Source organism: Anabrus simplex, chromosome 13 (genome assembly GCF_040414725.1).
Source record: "Anabrus simplex isolate iqAnaSimp1 chromosome 13, ASM4041472v1, whole genome shotgun sequence".
Lineage (NCBI taxonomy): Eukaryota > Metazoa > Arthropoda > Insecta > Orthoptera > Tettigoniidae > Anabrus > Anabrus simplex.
Window position 1 is genome coordinate 96,627,825 of NC_090277.1, and position 15,955 is coordinate 96,643,779.

The window sequence follows — 15,955 nt, forward strand, 5'->3', positions numbered from 1 at the left end:
ATCAGGAATATTACATCATGAGACCATCAACGTTACATTTACTGTACCCTGCTAGGGTATATGGTATGGACGCGCTAGCGAAATATGCTGAGGAACGTCGGAAATATAGAACTCCACTAAAGGAAAAGAAAACAAATAAGTAAAAAATTGAGGTCGTGAAAATTCTATTCTTCATTGAATATAAATAAATTCCTAATCTATAACTAAAAGAGAAGAGTAAATAAAATGCGCGTGTAGATGACTACCACAATGCTTCTTGTCACGATACAATCCGAATTCAACTGAGAACTCCTTAAAACAAAGCAGTTGCTTTGTAGGAATGTTGAGAAAGGATCTATGAAACATTCACAATGCGATCGTTTCTGGAAGGTGCTCTAACTGGGAAATACCAAGTGTGAAGATATTTTCATCCCCCAGCCTTTCTCTACAGCGTCTGGCACTCAACAGAAAGCACGGATTATAATGTACAGAGCTGTGACAATACAAGGTGTACTGTATTTCAAAAGCACACAGCACCTGAAATATCAGAGGGTGAGGTCTGAGTAGTGAGAACAGCTAAAATGAGGAAGATGCTATATTTCTAGAAAATAGAACTCAGAGATTTAGAGTAGGTGAAGCTTTAGATCATCCTGTAATCATTAAGAGGGGAATTCCTCAAGGACCTTTATGTTTTCGTATATAATATATAAATGATATGAGTAAAGAAGTAGAATGAGATATAAGACTTTTATCGGATGATGTTATTCTGTATAGAGTAATAAATAAGTTACAAGATTGTGAGCAACTGCAAAAGGATCTCGACGATGTTGTGAGATTGACAGTAGGCATTGGTGTGATGATAAACGGGGTTAAAAGTCAGGTTGTGAGTTTACTATCAGGAAAAGTTATCTCAGTTTTAATCACTGCGTTTATGGAGTGATAGTTCCTTATGAGAATGACTGTAAGTACCTAGGTGTTAATATAAGGAAAGATCTTCATTGGGGTAATCACATAAATGAGATTGTAAATAAAGTGTAGCCTACAGATCTCTGCACATGGTTATGAGGGTATTTAGGGGTTGCAGTAAGAATGTAAAGGAGAGGGCATGTAAGTCTCTAATAGTAAGACCCCAACTACAGTATGGTTTCAGTGTATAAGACCCTAACCAGGGTTATTTGATTCGAGAACTGGGGAAAAGACCAAAGAATAGCAGCTCGATTTGTTCTGGGTTATTTCCATTACAGAAATGTTGCAAAATTTGGGTGGAAAGACTTGGGAGAAATGAGACGAGCTGCTCGACTAAGTGGTATGTTCCGAGCTGTCAGTGGAGAGATGGCGTGGAATGACATTAGTAGACGAACAAGTTTGAGTGGTGTTTTTAAAAGTAGGAAAGATCACAATATAAAGCTGGTATTCAAGAAGATAAATTGGGGCAAATATTCGTTCATAGGAAGGGGAGTTAGGGATTGGAATAACTTACCAAGGGAGATATTCAATAAATGTCCAATTTCTTTGCAGTCATTTAAGAAAAGGCTAGGAAAACAACAGATATGGATTCTGCCAGCTGGGCGACTGCCCTAAATGCAGATCAGGATTGATTGATTACAATTACCTGAGAAATGTTTACTCAAATTACAATTTTTAAAACGTTACCACCAGTTACGTTATTAATTGCATTGCATGGCACAATTGTGCTTACAAGCAAATACATAATCCTAAAAAAAAATGCTTTACTTATAATCGCAAATGTAACAGTAGATATTTTTGCAATACGATAGTGGCAACACGTAAATCTCACAAGTCACGAAAAAGCTATGACTATATAGTGCCAACTTGCAAGATGAAGAGTCCACGAACGTACTACGCTGGCGTAGCAGGGGAATAGGTGATACTCTCAGATGGCGGATAGGGGGTCCTAAACGGCTTCCCGGTGGACTTGAGGGAAATAAAATATCTCTCGCGGACCAAACACACAACCCCCTCTAGGTGGGTGACACAGACGAAGAATACACTCACGGTATCCCCTGCCTGTCGTAAGGGGCGACCAAGGGATGATAAAATTAGAACCATGATACTACTTGTAATTAGTACCACCACGCAGGGAACACCATGGGTCGCTTATACTTGCGCGTATACCACTATGTTAGGTACACAATAGGTTTGTGATTAGTAGCAACAGAGTGCGTTGGCGGCTTTTACAGTACCTGTGATTCGTACCCCTATATGAGCGACACCATGGTTCTGCCTTGCCTATGCTTAGTACCCACTCTGTGAGGAACACCACGGGATAGAGCGGGTCCCTGTGTTTAGTCCACTTATGTGAAGGACGCCACAGGTTTGCGTTGCCTGTAAGTAGCGCCTCAGTGTGCGAAACACCATAGGTCTGTGTTACATTTGCGAATTTCATTACCTGTGCATAGTATACCATACTGGGTGGAATACCGCGAGTCTACGCTACTTCTGATTAGTACCACAACATGACACATAGCATGGTTCTGTTTTCCTAGCGATAAGTACCATTATGAGGGGCCGATGACCTGGATTTTGGACCCGTTTCGACTACAAGCATCATCGAGTGTGTATTGTGCTTTATAAGCAGTCCCTTGGTCAGTAATATTATAGTTTAACGCTAAGTTTCTGGGAATGTGGGGCATAGCGGGTCGGATCCACTGATTGTTTTAACTTCATATCCATCCATTCGTTCTTCGTCCTCACGTTTTCGAATTCTGGTCAGTTGAGGATTATGGATTTTTAAATTGTCATACCATTTCGTACCATTAGGGGCCGATGACCTAGATGTTAAGCCCCTTCAGACAACAAGCATCATCACCATCATCATCATCATCATCAGATTAAGAGTAACAGTAAGACGTCGTATCGGCAAGTAAGGTCTGTAAACTGTATGAATCGAACCCAGAGGTTAGGAAAATAAAACTCACTACTTTCAGTATTAATAGGGAGAAAGAGTAAGGTTGTATCCTTAAGTGTATAAGCTTATATGGTTAAGGTTGAAAGAGACGTTTGCAGCACAAGTAAATTGAAGCAATGTCACCATTAATTGATAGTAATTGACTGATATTGTTTGAATTTACGTGTGCTACAAACCTCTCTTTTAACATTCGTATACTCCCTACAATCAGTTGAATCCCTGTGGTAGCTACAAACAGTGACTGTTGGTATTTTACGGTGCATTTGGCTCGCGTCATTAAAGCAAAACCAATGATTACTTTTTACTCGCAAAAGAGAAAGGTTCTCTTGTCAGCTTTGTTAAATCGCCACGAATTCGACCATTGGAAGAGTTCTTCACAAAGATTTGACCTCTTCAACGTCGTTAAGGTGTTGGCTCCTCGTTTGCATCCTTGACACGTGACATGGCAAATGTACCGTGCCACCAATTTAGGGCCAAATTGGACTGAAGCCATCAAATTAATGAATGTGAACTTCAGAATTCGAGACTTACTAAAGTTACCATGGCGAGAAATAAACCATTCTTCTTTCACGGAGGTACACCTCAATGCAGAGTGCAATTATTATTATTATTATTATTATTATTATTATTATTATTATTATTATTATTATTATTATTATTATTATTATTATTATGCTATTTGATTTACGTCGCACCGACACAGATAGGTCTTATGGCGACGACAGGTTTGAAAATGGGAAACCACGGAAAACCATCTTCAGGGCTGCCGACAGTGGGATTCGAACCCACTGTCTCCCGGATACTAGCTCACAGCTGCGCGCCCCTAACCGCACGGCCAGCTCGCCCGGTATTATTATTATTATTATTATTATTATTATTATTATTATTATTATTATTATTATTATTAATTATTATTATTTATTATTATTATTATTAACGAATAATACGTTATTAACAGTCGTATAACCGATGCGTTTGCTCTTGTATGGCCATACTTACCATAAATTATTGTTAACTTCAGAGAGGGGAAAAAATAAGTCTATTTATGTAATTATTGCTTGTTCCTTTCATCTGTTGTGCATTTTAAATACCATGAAGGCAAACAATAATTATCTGTTATAATAAAGTAGTTTTGTTTGTCCAACCCTTGTCCCGTTTCTATACAGGGTCGGGTATGAGGTGGGATAAATCTCTCGTGGTGGGTTTTTATGACCGGATGCCCTTCCTGACATTAGCCTCATCAGAGGAGTTAATGAGATGAAATGAATGACATGATATGTAATAGTAAGAGGGGAGAGGTGTTTAATAAAGTTGTAATAATAACTAATTCATTGTATATAGTTAAGTGATTAATAAAACAATGACGTCTGAGTGAAAGTTCCTCTGAAAAAGTGAGTTGATTAGTAACATTTTTTTTTCATATGCTGTATATTTTTGTGGCGTTCAGTTGTCATAATAACGTATCATACTAACTATATTTCCATAAAAATAGTTGAAATTTATTATTATAAATTAACCAGCATTGTTTTGTTTGGAAACGCTCAACAACCAATTTTGCTGTGTACTCCCACTTCATATCTAGCACTCTGAACTATTGCAATTAGGTTGATGTCGTGTACACGGATTTTTCCAAATCTTTTGAATCTGTGCATTATAATGCGCGACTGTAAGCTGTCAGCATACGGCATTGAACAACAAACATCATCATCATCATAATCATCAACATCAATTTCCTGTGGTTCCCTTTTCATTCAAATTCCATCTTCGCATTTCGGTCCAAGAATTTTTCTGAGAATTTTCCTTTCCTGTTTATCGATATTATTTTTATTTGTGACCTGCCACCAATTGTCAAGGTTTCGGATGCGTAATGAACCTCTGGGTTCACGACTGTTTTCTAGTGTCGTAATCTTACATCAGTTATATCTGTTGCAGGTGATTTTGTAAGCCATTTATATCTTTGCCATTTGTTCTTTGTTTGCTTCCTGATTGAATAATTTCGCCGAGATACAGTGGCGGTCAAAATAATAGAGCCACCTCTATTGACGAGATTAAGAACTAGGATATCTATTAGTTCGCAAAATCTCCACGAGTGCCGTGTTGTCAGTCCCTTTTAGACAATATCAGGGAAGACATCGCTGCTGTCTGTAGTCGTGCGAAAGGAAGCGTTTGAGCTAGACGTTCGAAAAGAGGCATAAAGGTAAGAATCTTATGGGTCAAAATAATACAGCCGTTTTACAGAAATCCCGTTCAAATTGATTTTTTGCAGTTGTTTTGGGGGCTAGCGATATTATTTGTCAACAAACCTCCACTCAATATTATTTTGTATGTAAACTGACGTTTGGTTTTGTTTACATTCTTCTAGATGGGCAGAGCAGAGCATACAAGTGATGATGGTCGTATAGTAATGTTCCGGATGTTCAAAAGTGGGATATCCATGAATCAAATAGCCAAAGATTTACACGTTTCGCGAAAACGAGTCCAGAACGCCATTAGATTGGCAAAACAAACAAAGCCGCAGGTGGGGAACAGGGGGCGACCTCGTGTAACTACTCCTCGCGTAGACAGACTCATCACTAGGGAAGTAAAGAAACCCATTTTTGTCACCACCACGACTGAAAGCCATTTTGTTTAGCGACAAAAATGATGTTCAACCATCAACTTCAACGATTCAAAGACGACTGAGATCCGCAAAATTGAATGGGCGCATTGCGAGACAGGAGCCACATGTTTCAAAAGCTAATGTTCGGAAAAGGTTGGCCTTCGCCCGGAGAAATGAACACACACCCAATATTTGGTGGAGGAACATCCTTTGGTCCGATGAATCCAAGTATAATAGGTTTGCCTCAGACGGAAAAGTCTATGTGCGCCGCCCACCAAACCAGGAATTTAATCCCAAGTACACTTTAAAAACTATGAAATACGGTGGCGGAAGTGTTACGGTATGGGGATGTTTTTCATGGTATGGCCTTGGTCCAATACACCGTATCAACGGCATAATGAACGCAGAAATGTACAACGACATCTTAGCAAATGTGATGCTGCCTTATGCTGAAGAGGAAATGCCGCTGAAATGGAAATTTCAGCACGATAACGATCCAAAGCATACTGCAAGGATCATAAGGCAGTTTTTTCAATATCACCATATCGAAGTATTAGAGTGGCCACCTCAATCCCCTGACGCAATATCCATCGAGAACTTATGGGAGATCGTAGACAAGAGAATTGACCGCTCAAAAGCTACGTCTTTAGATAAACTTTGGGAAGAAATCCAGAGAGCCGTGTATGCGATCAGCAGCGACGAATGCAGGCGTTTAGTCGACTCTATGGGTAAGAGGTGCAGGGAAATCCTCAAAAATAAGGGTTACACCACGAAGTACTAACGCACTCCTATGCATAAACGACTGTTCCTGTAAATTTCATAAGACTTAGATCAAGTACAAAATATTTGTGTCAATTGGCTCTATTTTTTTTTACCCTGTGGTCTGGTATTATTTTGAATATTATTGATTAGTTTCAGTTGTGTTATCTATATAACTGACTGTGGTACAATGCGACTCTGTTGTAATGGTTCCTGTACAACGTAAAATTTTGTTTCCATCATAGTACAAACATGTCTAGTAATAAATTTGCACTTTATTCTAAACCTTTGCCAGGTGGCTCTATTATTTTGACCACCACTGTATTTGAATTTATCCAGTTGGAAGATTTTGTTCGAATTTGGCTATTGATGGTTGATTTTTAAATCTTGATTTAGTCCCTTCCATTTACTGCATTTGATTCAAATTAATTTTGAATTCCGGCTTTTGCACTATTACATGAAGTTTTTCTGTGGTCCTGATTGCTTCTTGTCTGTTCTTAGAAAGTATTGCAATGTCATCTGCAAAATCTAAGTAACAAAAAAGTGAATTGTGTTTTTAAGAAGTCTGTCAGTATTAATCCCGGCCCGATGGACTCAGATGTTATGCCTCTTTAAACAACAAGCATCATCATCAGTATTTATCCCTATAGTTTCTTCTTTACCATTCACGAATCACTTTTTCCAGAACTAGATTGAGTAGTAGTGGAGAAAATCCATCTTGTTTCCGGACATCGGTTCTGATTTAGATCGGTTCAGGCATTTTTTACAGAAATTAACTTCTGATATTGTGTTAGAGGTTTTTATTTTTATAACTGTTTTTTTTAGTTCCCTGTCTGCCCAGTACTTCTACATTCCCTAGGATCGTAACTTTCTTTCTGAAATCACCCGTCCATTGTCCGTTTCTTGATCTTCATTTGTAGTCTGGTTTGTTTGTCAGTTTCTTGATTTTGTATATTTTATTGTTTAATCTTCTATTGTAATTTGTAGTTTCCTCATAGCTTCTTTATTTCTGTGTATGTATGTTCAGTCTTCAGCCCTAAGGCTGGTTGGATCCTCAACAGCTCTGCCATCAGCTGTCATAGATGGCCTAGGCATCACTGAAGAGGCGTGATCCATCTAATGTTACTCTTACTGTTCCTTTGTATATATAATTCTCTTGGTGATTCTGGTCACCATATACTGTCATCGGATTATTATTTGTTTATATAAATTGTGCTATTTCATCTAAAATATCGTGGTGTTGATCAGTGAAAAATGGGCTAGAGGGGGAGTTGAGATGGCGGCAGAGGAGTAAAATTTCACGAACCGCCACCATTATGGCTGCGGTGTTTCGTTTTCTAAGGTAAAGAAATCAATGTTTTCGTTATTTGCCATCAGGAAATATGTATGGTGATCCTGAGTTGGTTGTACGATGGTAGGCGTTGTTGATGCTGCCTATGCCACGTGGAAGAGGGAACTCCGCCACGCTATGACTCATTCCAGGAAACAAGTTCCTGTTACGTCTGCTGTGCTGACGTCTTGGTGGTGCGCACTTGGTTGATGACAGGACCGATGGAATGCGTTTTCTCGTGGTTCCATCCATAGTTGGCTCTGCGGCCAGATCGCAGAGAACATGTTTGTAGCTCGCAAGACGTAGCAGCTTACGTGTTCAATATTCAAGTGACACAGACTGATTTACAGAGAACAGCGTCAACTAAGAAAGAATTTGTGAAGAGGCGGCCTCTCAGCATGGAAAGTCAACGGAAATTAGGTAATTACTGTAATTCTTTTCATTTTTGGCTAGTCCAGCTTCTTGACTGAATGGTCAAAGTCCCGCCCTTTTCTTTAGAGGGTTCTGGGTTGGATTTCCAACCGGGTCGCGGATTTTAGTCTCGTCTCCTTGATTCTTTTGCCTCTTTTAAAAACCAGCGTAAACACATGCATGTTTATGATCGATTCAGTATTAACATAACGCGTATTTAAACGTAACTATCTTCATTAAAATTAAACTTAAAACTTTGTGGACCAAAAGTATTTTGTTGTTGGAACAATACGTCAGTACCCAATAGAGTTGCCTGGTGTCCCGTATTAGACGGGATAACCCGTATTCAATGGTCTGAAGTACTGCCCCATTTTAACAACATACGGGACGCCCCTTTGTACCATATTTAAACAACTCGCTTCTGCCATGGTTATAATTATCTATTTACAGTAGCATTTACCGATCCTCCATTTCAGATCATAATTCTTCATCTAGCGATTCTACACTATGGGTGATACTTTTTTCGCTTAAGTTAATTTAGATACCGTTCCAAATATCTATATACACTGACTGACAGAGCAAATGCAACACCAAGAAGGAGTGGTCAGAACTTTATGCCAATTGCAGGGTAGACTGACGTCACTGAGGTATGCTCATGATGTGAAATGCGCCGCTGTGCTGCGCACGTAGCGAACGATAAATGGGACACGGCGTTAGCGAATGGCCCACTTCGTACCGTGATTTCTCAGCCGACAGTCATTGTAGAACGTGTTGTCGTGTGCCACAGGACACGTGTATAGCTAAGAATGCCAGGCCGCCGTCAACGGAGGCATTTCCAGCAGACAGACGACTTTACGAGGGGTATGGTGATCGGGCTGAGAAGGGCAGGTTGGTCGCTTCGTCAAATCGCAGCCGATACCCATAGGGATGTGTCCACGGTGCAGCGCCTGTGGCGAAGATGGTTGGCGCAGGGACATGTGGCACGTGCGAGGGGTCCAGGCGCAGCCCGAGTGACGTCAGCACGCGAGGATCGGCGCATCCGCCGCCAAGCGGTGGCAGCCCCGCACGCCACGTCAACCGCCATTCTTCAGCATGTGCAAGACACCCTGGCTGTTCCAATATCGACCAGAACAATTTCCCGTCGATTAGTTGAAGGAGGCCTGCACTCCCGGCGACCGCTCAGAAGACTACCATTGACTCCACAGCATAGACGTGCACGCCTGGCATGGCGCCGGGCTAGAGCGACTTCGATGAGGGAATGGCGGAACGTCGTGTTCTCCGATGAGTCACGCTTCTGTTCTGTCAGTGATAGTCACCGCAGACGAGTGTGGCGTCGGCGTGGAGAAAGGTCAAATCCGGCAGTAACTGTGGAGCGCCCTACCGCTAGACAACGCGGCATCATGGTTTGGGGCGCTATTGCGTATGATTCCACGTCACCTCTAGTGCGTATTCAAGGCACGTTAAATGCCCACCGCTACGTGCAGCATGTGCTGCGGCCGGTGGCACTCCCGTACCTTCAGGAGCTGCCCAGTGCTCTGTTTCAGCAGGATAATGCCCGCCCACACACTGCTTGCATCTCCCAACAGGCTCTACGAGGTGTACAGATGCTTCCGTGGCCAGCGTACTCTCCGGATCTCTCACCAATCGAACACGTGTGGGATCTCATTGGACGCCGTTTGCAAACTCTGCCCCAGCCTCGTACGGACGACCAACTGTGGCAAATGGTTGACAGAGAATGGAGAACCATCCCTCAGGACACCATCCGCACTCTTATTGACTCTGTACCTCGACGTGTTTCTGCGTGCATCGCCGCTCGCGGTGGTCCTACATCCTACTGAGTCGATGCCGTGCGCATTGTGTAACCTGCATATCGGTTTGAAATAAACATCAATTATTCGTCCGTGCCGTCTCTGTTTTTTCCCCAACTTTCATCCCTTTCGAACCACTCCTCCTTGGTGTTGCATTGTCACTGTCAGTCAGTGTATTAAAAGAGTTTACTAAAAACAGTTTTGGTAAATCCGGTCCTCCGTTCTACTGGACCGATCTGCTTCATTTCTGTTTTAGTCTCTTCGGAAATACCTGGCGGTGAATCATGGGACATTGGTAGGTCTGTAAGTTCATCCGACTTTAAGTAATCATTAAATCAAATCATTAAATGATCACTCCAATAATTGCAGGCGAAGACTTACTCTAACCCGCAATATATTCTGTACATAGCAGTTTGATAAGCGACTAACAAATTCATTAATATTCTGATGTATGTGATCATCCTTAGTAATATCACTGCATGAAGCCATGTTTGATTACTTCCTGTGAAGCCGGAGAGGATACACTTTGTCTGATGATGGAAGATGCTAGATGTTCTTTGATTCTCTGACCTTCGCCAACTTCTGAATATACTCAACAGATGGCAGAACGTTCCTAATAACTTACACGTTGCTAAGAGAAAACAATCTACGTACTTACAGACAGGAAGGTATCAAGTCGACTAACCTTCTGTTCTGTATGACCATTAATAAAGCGAAGGGACAATCACTTGAAAAAGTGGGTGTCGACTTACCCGAACCACTATTCAGCCACGGCACTATCTCGGACAAAATCGTTTGAAAATGTTAAGATCTAGATACGCCCGAATGGTCGAAAGGAATGGTATAAACTGCATTACTGGTAATAAGTGTTCATAAAACCATTGAAAAGGACAGGCAAAAATCAATATGACCATGGCAGGCATATCAAGACGAGTTATCTGACCTATTTATACCGAATCCTGCGGAGATGCACGGGTTCTCTAGTACTTATCTTCTAAATACACCTGCTTCGAATGCATATGTTGAAAGTGTTTTGTTTTTTATTCTTAAAAACAAAGAAATGATGAAAGGAATTTATGTTCAGCAACTGTGATAAAGTCGGAGATTCATGTCTCACTTAATTTTGATCATTGTTGTCAGAAATTTGATGACTTGATTAAGAGAGATTCGGTATTTTTGAAAAAAAGGCTAAAAGTGAAGAAAAATACGTGTTTTAAACTTTTTATGTAGAAAATGAAACAGCAAAGTACTGTAATACAGTGTAATTATAGTACAGTAAATTATATCTCAGTGTTTCCTTGAGTAAATGTCGTTATGTCGTGTCGACATGATCTGTCCGTTATTGGCATTTAAAAAACCTGGCGAACCTAATACGCAACAACATTGTCAGATGCTGAGGTACAAGAAGTAGCACATCTTCGTGGCATAGAATCCATAAGTTTTTGCGAAAATACGGATGGAAGGTTGGTAATTTTCTCTTGTAAAGCAGCAAAGAACTGATCCTTATTTGAGCCCATATCGCTCCAATAGGGAACATGCATGATCCGGGGTTTTAATTAAAAATATGCTAATCTGATACAAAATTGCATGCAGAATTCAAAAATGTGATCAGAATGTACAAATAATAACTCCAAACATGATAAAAATCTACGAAAATGTCACGTCACGCAAGTACGCGATCTCATTGGCCTGACGTCATCGTACAGGTTGACAATTAGCAGACGAAATAACACGTTGTGTGCTGTGAGAAGCAGGATACACTTCGCGTATTTCTACTTTACGTTAGTGTCTAGTATGGTTAAATTCGAGGTCTATACATTGGATAATAATCTGAGTGGTATATTTTAGACTTAAAATGAATCCTGCGCAGACAGTGAGGCAGAAAACTTATAAATGATGTAGAGTTCCGATGTGCAATAGCACATACCCTATAATGTAACAAAGAATAGGCGTGTACAGCATGAAAGGAAACGACGTGAATTTAACAAATGTATAACTCTACACAAAACCAATGCTTGTCTGTTGGAGTCTTATAAGTTAACAATGCTCAATTATAATAATTATCATAATATTAATGAAATAAATAACATAATTGCACACAGGTGAAAATAGTGATGTAGGTGTTTAAAATATAATCCAACTTAGCCTAAGTTTTAGGTTATACAAGCCAAGTCAATAAACCGAAGGGTAAAAATACCGCGCGAGTTGGCCGTGCGGTTAGGAGCGCGCAGCTGTGAGCTCGCATCCGGGAGATAGTGGGTTTTGAACCCCACTGCCGGCAGCCCTGAAGATGGTTTTCCGTGGTTTCCCATTTTCACACCAGGCAAATGCTGAGGCTGTACCTAAGGCCACGGCCGCTTTGTTCCCATTCCTAGGCCTTTCCTGTCCCATCGTCGCCATTATGTGACGGTGTGACGTAAAGCAAACGGCAAAAAAAAAAAAATAATAAAGTCACAGCACCCAAAGACATTCCTGTATTGAGCGACTAAAATGTCACCAGGACACTTTTCTTTCCTGATCTGCTCAGCTTGTTAAAAGCCAAATGTAATTAATGTTACTGGCTTCACGCCCCGCTAACTACTTCTACGATTTTCGGAGACGCCGATGTGCAGGAATTTAGTCCTGCAGGAGTTATTTTACGTGCCAGTAAATCTACCGACACGAGGCTGACGTATTTGAGCACCTTCAACTACCACCGGACTGAACCAGGATCGAACCTGCCAAGTTGGGGTCAGAAGGCCAGCACCTCAACAGTCTGAACCACTCAGCCCGACTTGTGAAAACTAGATGAAGTCATATTTACCTTTATCATGTTTAACTTTTTCCCTCCACAAAGATATTTAATTCTCTTTCATGGGCCCCGAAAGTGGGTAGGCCAGTTGTCCCAACCATAAATATATATATTTTTGGGAATGATAGATTATAGCCCTATAGTACTATGATCTTTCTTTCTTTCCTTCTTTCTTTCTTTATCAGTTTATCCTTCAGGGTTGGTTTTCTCTCGGACTCAGCGAGGGATTTCACCTCTACCTCTTCAAGGGCACTGTCCTGGAACGTGAGACTTTGAGTATGGTGATGAAACTGGTGAGGAGGGCCATTACCTCGCCCAGGGGGCCTCACCTGTTATGCTCATCAGGGGCCTTGTTGGAGGATGGGAGGATCGGAAGGGATAGACAATGAAGAGGGAAGGAAACGGCCGTGGCCTTAGGTGCCTGGAGGAGAAGTAGGAAAATACGAAAAACCACTTCGAGGATGGCTGAGGTGGGATTCGAAACCCTTCTACTCAGTTGACCTCCCGAGGCTGAGTAGACCCCGTTCCAGCCCTCGTACTATTTGTTTTCAACTTTCATGGCAGAGCCGGGAATCGAAACCGGGCCTCCGGGAGTGGCACACATTAACCACTACACCACAGAAGCGGACTAGTACTATAATGCTACCTATATGTTTATGTTAGTGCTGAAATCCGATTTCTTACTTTACATTTTCGGGCTTTCAGCATTAGTAATGTTATTCTTTAATAGGGGAATCAGTCTAGAAGGAAATGTTGAAAGTGATGTGATATCTATCCAGGTTCGTTGTTATCCTAATACTATGGTTTACAGTACATTGCACGTATATAAAAGACGCCACTTACAAACTTGCTTGTTATCCGCGAATTTCTGCGGCCACAAAAGTCGCATTTTTCAAGAATGACGACATCTATACATGGTAGATTGTCTGACTGTGCTGTTTTGAACCTTTCTTCTGTCATATCGAAGTTATTCGCGATCATGAATAATAAACAATCGGCTTTTAGCAACGGCTGATGCACAACGGCTGGTAGAGCTCCATGCGGTACTGGATCGTGACGTCACAGCGCGCCGCTTACGTCAGAGGCCGTTTCACTCGCCTTGCGGAAAGGCACTATTAAATATTTTTTTAATGGTAGAAAACAAGGCAACATACCACAATGTAATACGTTTACGTACTATTTCATTAGTGTACTTTTCAAAAAAAATATTTTTGAAAATGATGCATGTTCCCAATTTCTCCCAGATGTTTTCAATGGTAGGTTCAGGGCTGGGCTCTGGCTTGGCCAATCCAAAACTTGAAACTCTGAACACATATTCCTCACATGGCGGGAGGAATGCTTTAGACCATTGTCTTGTTGAAGTATCAAATTTCGAGGCATATTCTTCTTTCCATGTGGTATTATGTAACATTCTAGGATGTCACGATATATGGACGAGCCGTTATCCCTTATGTTTCGTAAGAGATGACCAACTCTGTGTGTAGAACAACTCCGCACCATGATGTTACCGCCTACATGTTTAATGGTTGGCACTTGGTAACATAACTGTTTCTCTGGTTCGTTGGTAGACGAATATACCTGATACCGTTAAACGAGACGAGGTTGAACTTACTTTCGTCACTCCATAACGCCTTTGACCAATCGTTACTCTTCCACGTCACATACCTTTGCAAACTCTAATCTGGCCTTTCTATAGTTTAGTTTAGACTGATAGGTGATGTTCTTGCAGGTCGTCTATCATTCGCATCAGTAACTGCTAAATGAGGTTTGGCAGTGGAAACATTAAGATCCCGTTGTGGTGCTCTTGCAAGCAATCCCTGATTTCCTTTGCATATTTCTTGGGATAGGACAGGCGATAAAGAAAATCAAGGAGGAATTTGGAAATGGAATCACGATACAAGGAGAGGAAATCAAAATTCTGAGATTTGCTGATGATATTGTTATTCTATCAGAGCCTGCAGAAGATCTGGAGAAATTGGTGAATGGTATGGAAAGAGTCTTGAAGAAGGAGTACAAGATGAAAACAATTAAGTCCAAAACAGAAGTAATGAAGTGCAGTCAAATGAAATCAGGTGATGCAGGAAATGAAGTCTTAAAGGAACTAGATAATTATTGTTACTTTGCGAACAGAATAACTAATGATGGCAGAAGTAAGGAGGACGTGATGTGAAGACTAGCACAAGCAGAGAAGGCCTTTCTTAAGAAAAGAAATTTGCTGACTTCGAATATTGATATAGGAATTAGAAAGACGATTTTGAAGACTTACGTCTGGAGCGTGGCGTTGTATGGAAGTGAAACATGGACGATAACTAGCTCAGAATAAAGAGAATAGAAGCTTATGAAATGTTGTGTTACAGAAGAATGCTGGAGTTGAGTTGGGTACATAAAATCACGAATGAATGGATACTGAATCGAATTGGTGAGGGGAGGACGATTTGGAGAAATTTGACTAAAAGAAGAGTTAGAATGAGAGGACACATCTTAAGACACTCAGCACTTCTTCAATTAGTTTTTGAGGGAAGTGTAGGCGGATTAGAGTAGATGTACTAGTTAACATAGAAATAAAAAGATTAGCACAGGATAGGCTGACATGAAGAGCTGCATCAAACCAGTCTGTGGACTGATGACCCAGACAGCAACATTTCTTGGGATCAACCACTGATTGCTTCCGAATAATTATATTCTCCCGTATGGTTGCTTTACGAGGCTGATCCGACTTCGGTTTGCTGTCTACACTTCTTTCTTGTCAACAACCTTTAAAAATAAACACACATAAATATAACCATTCAACTTTACGATTATACTATTCGGAATATTTTAAAGAAGTACTTATGAGCCGACGTGTTAAACGCAGCTGTATCTTAAGCATGCGACGATGGTAATATGCTGCTGTACACTGCATAACTCAGTTGAAGGCTCTGTTCTACTGTCCCTACACATAACATTGCTAACTACAGACAATGCAGCACGTTTGAGCGCTACTGTATATTATTGGTAATGAAGGTAACAAACAATACTGTACTCTATTCTCATGATATGCTTCTTGTAATGTGTGGACAACTGTGAATTCATAATGATGCTGTTGAAGTTCCCTGCGTATGGCTCTCTGTGCACAGAAACATTGGTCTCCTGTGCTTTTTTTAATTTCGTGTGGCTATTTCTAGCCGAGTGCAGCCCTTGTAAGGCAGACCCTCCGATGAGGGTGGGCGGCATCTGCCATGTGTAGGTAACTGCGTGATATTGTGGTGGAGGATTGTGTTGTGTGTGGTGTGTGAGTTGCAGGGATGTTGGGGACAGCACAAACACCCAGCCCCCGGGCCATTGGGATCGAACCCGGGACCCTCTGAAC

The 15,955-nt window shown here is 41.1% G+C and overlaps 1 protein-coding gene across 1 annotated transcript in view; it reads left to right on the plus strand.

Moving 5' to 3' along the window:
* Window positions 1-7,866: 7,866 nt before the first annotated feature.
* The window catches only part of rogdi (rogdi atypical leucine zipper), an 88,002-nt gene continuing 79,913 nt past the window's right edge, over window positions 7,867-15,955 (plus strand). Inside the window, exon 1 of the mRNA XM_067156880.2 lies at window positions 7,867-8,016. The gene's annotated coding sequence lies outside the window, so the exon portion shown is untranslated. The remainder of the gene's footprint in view (window positions 8,017-15,955) is intronic.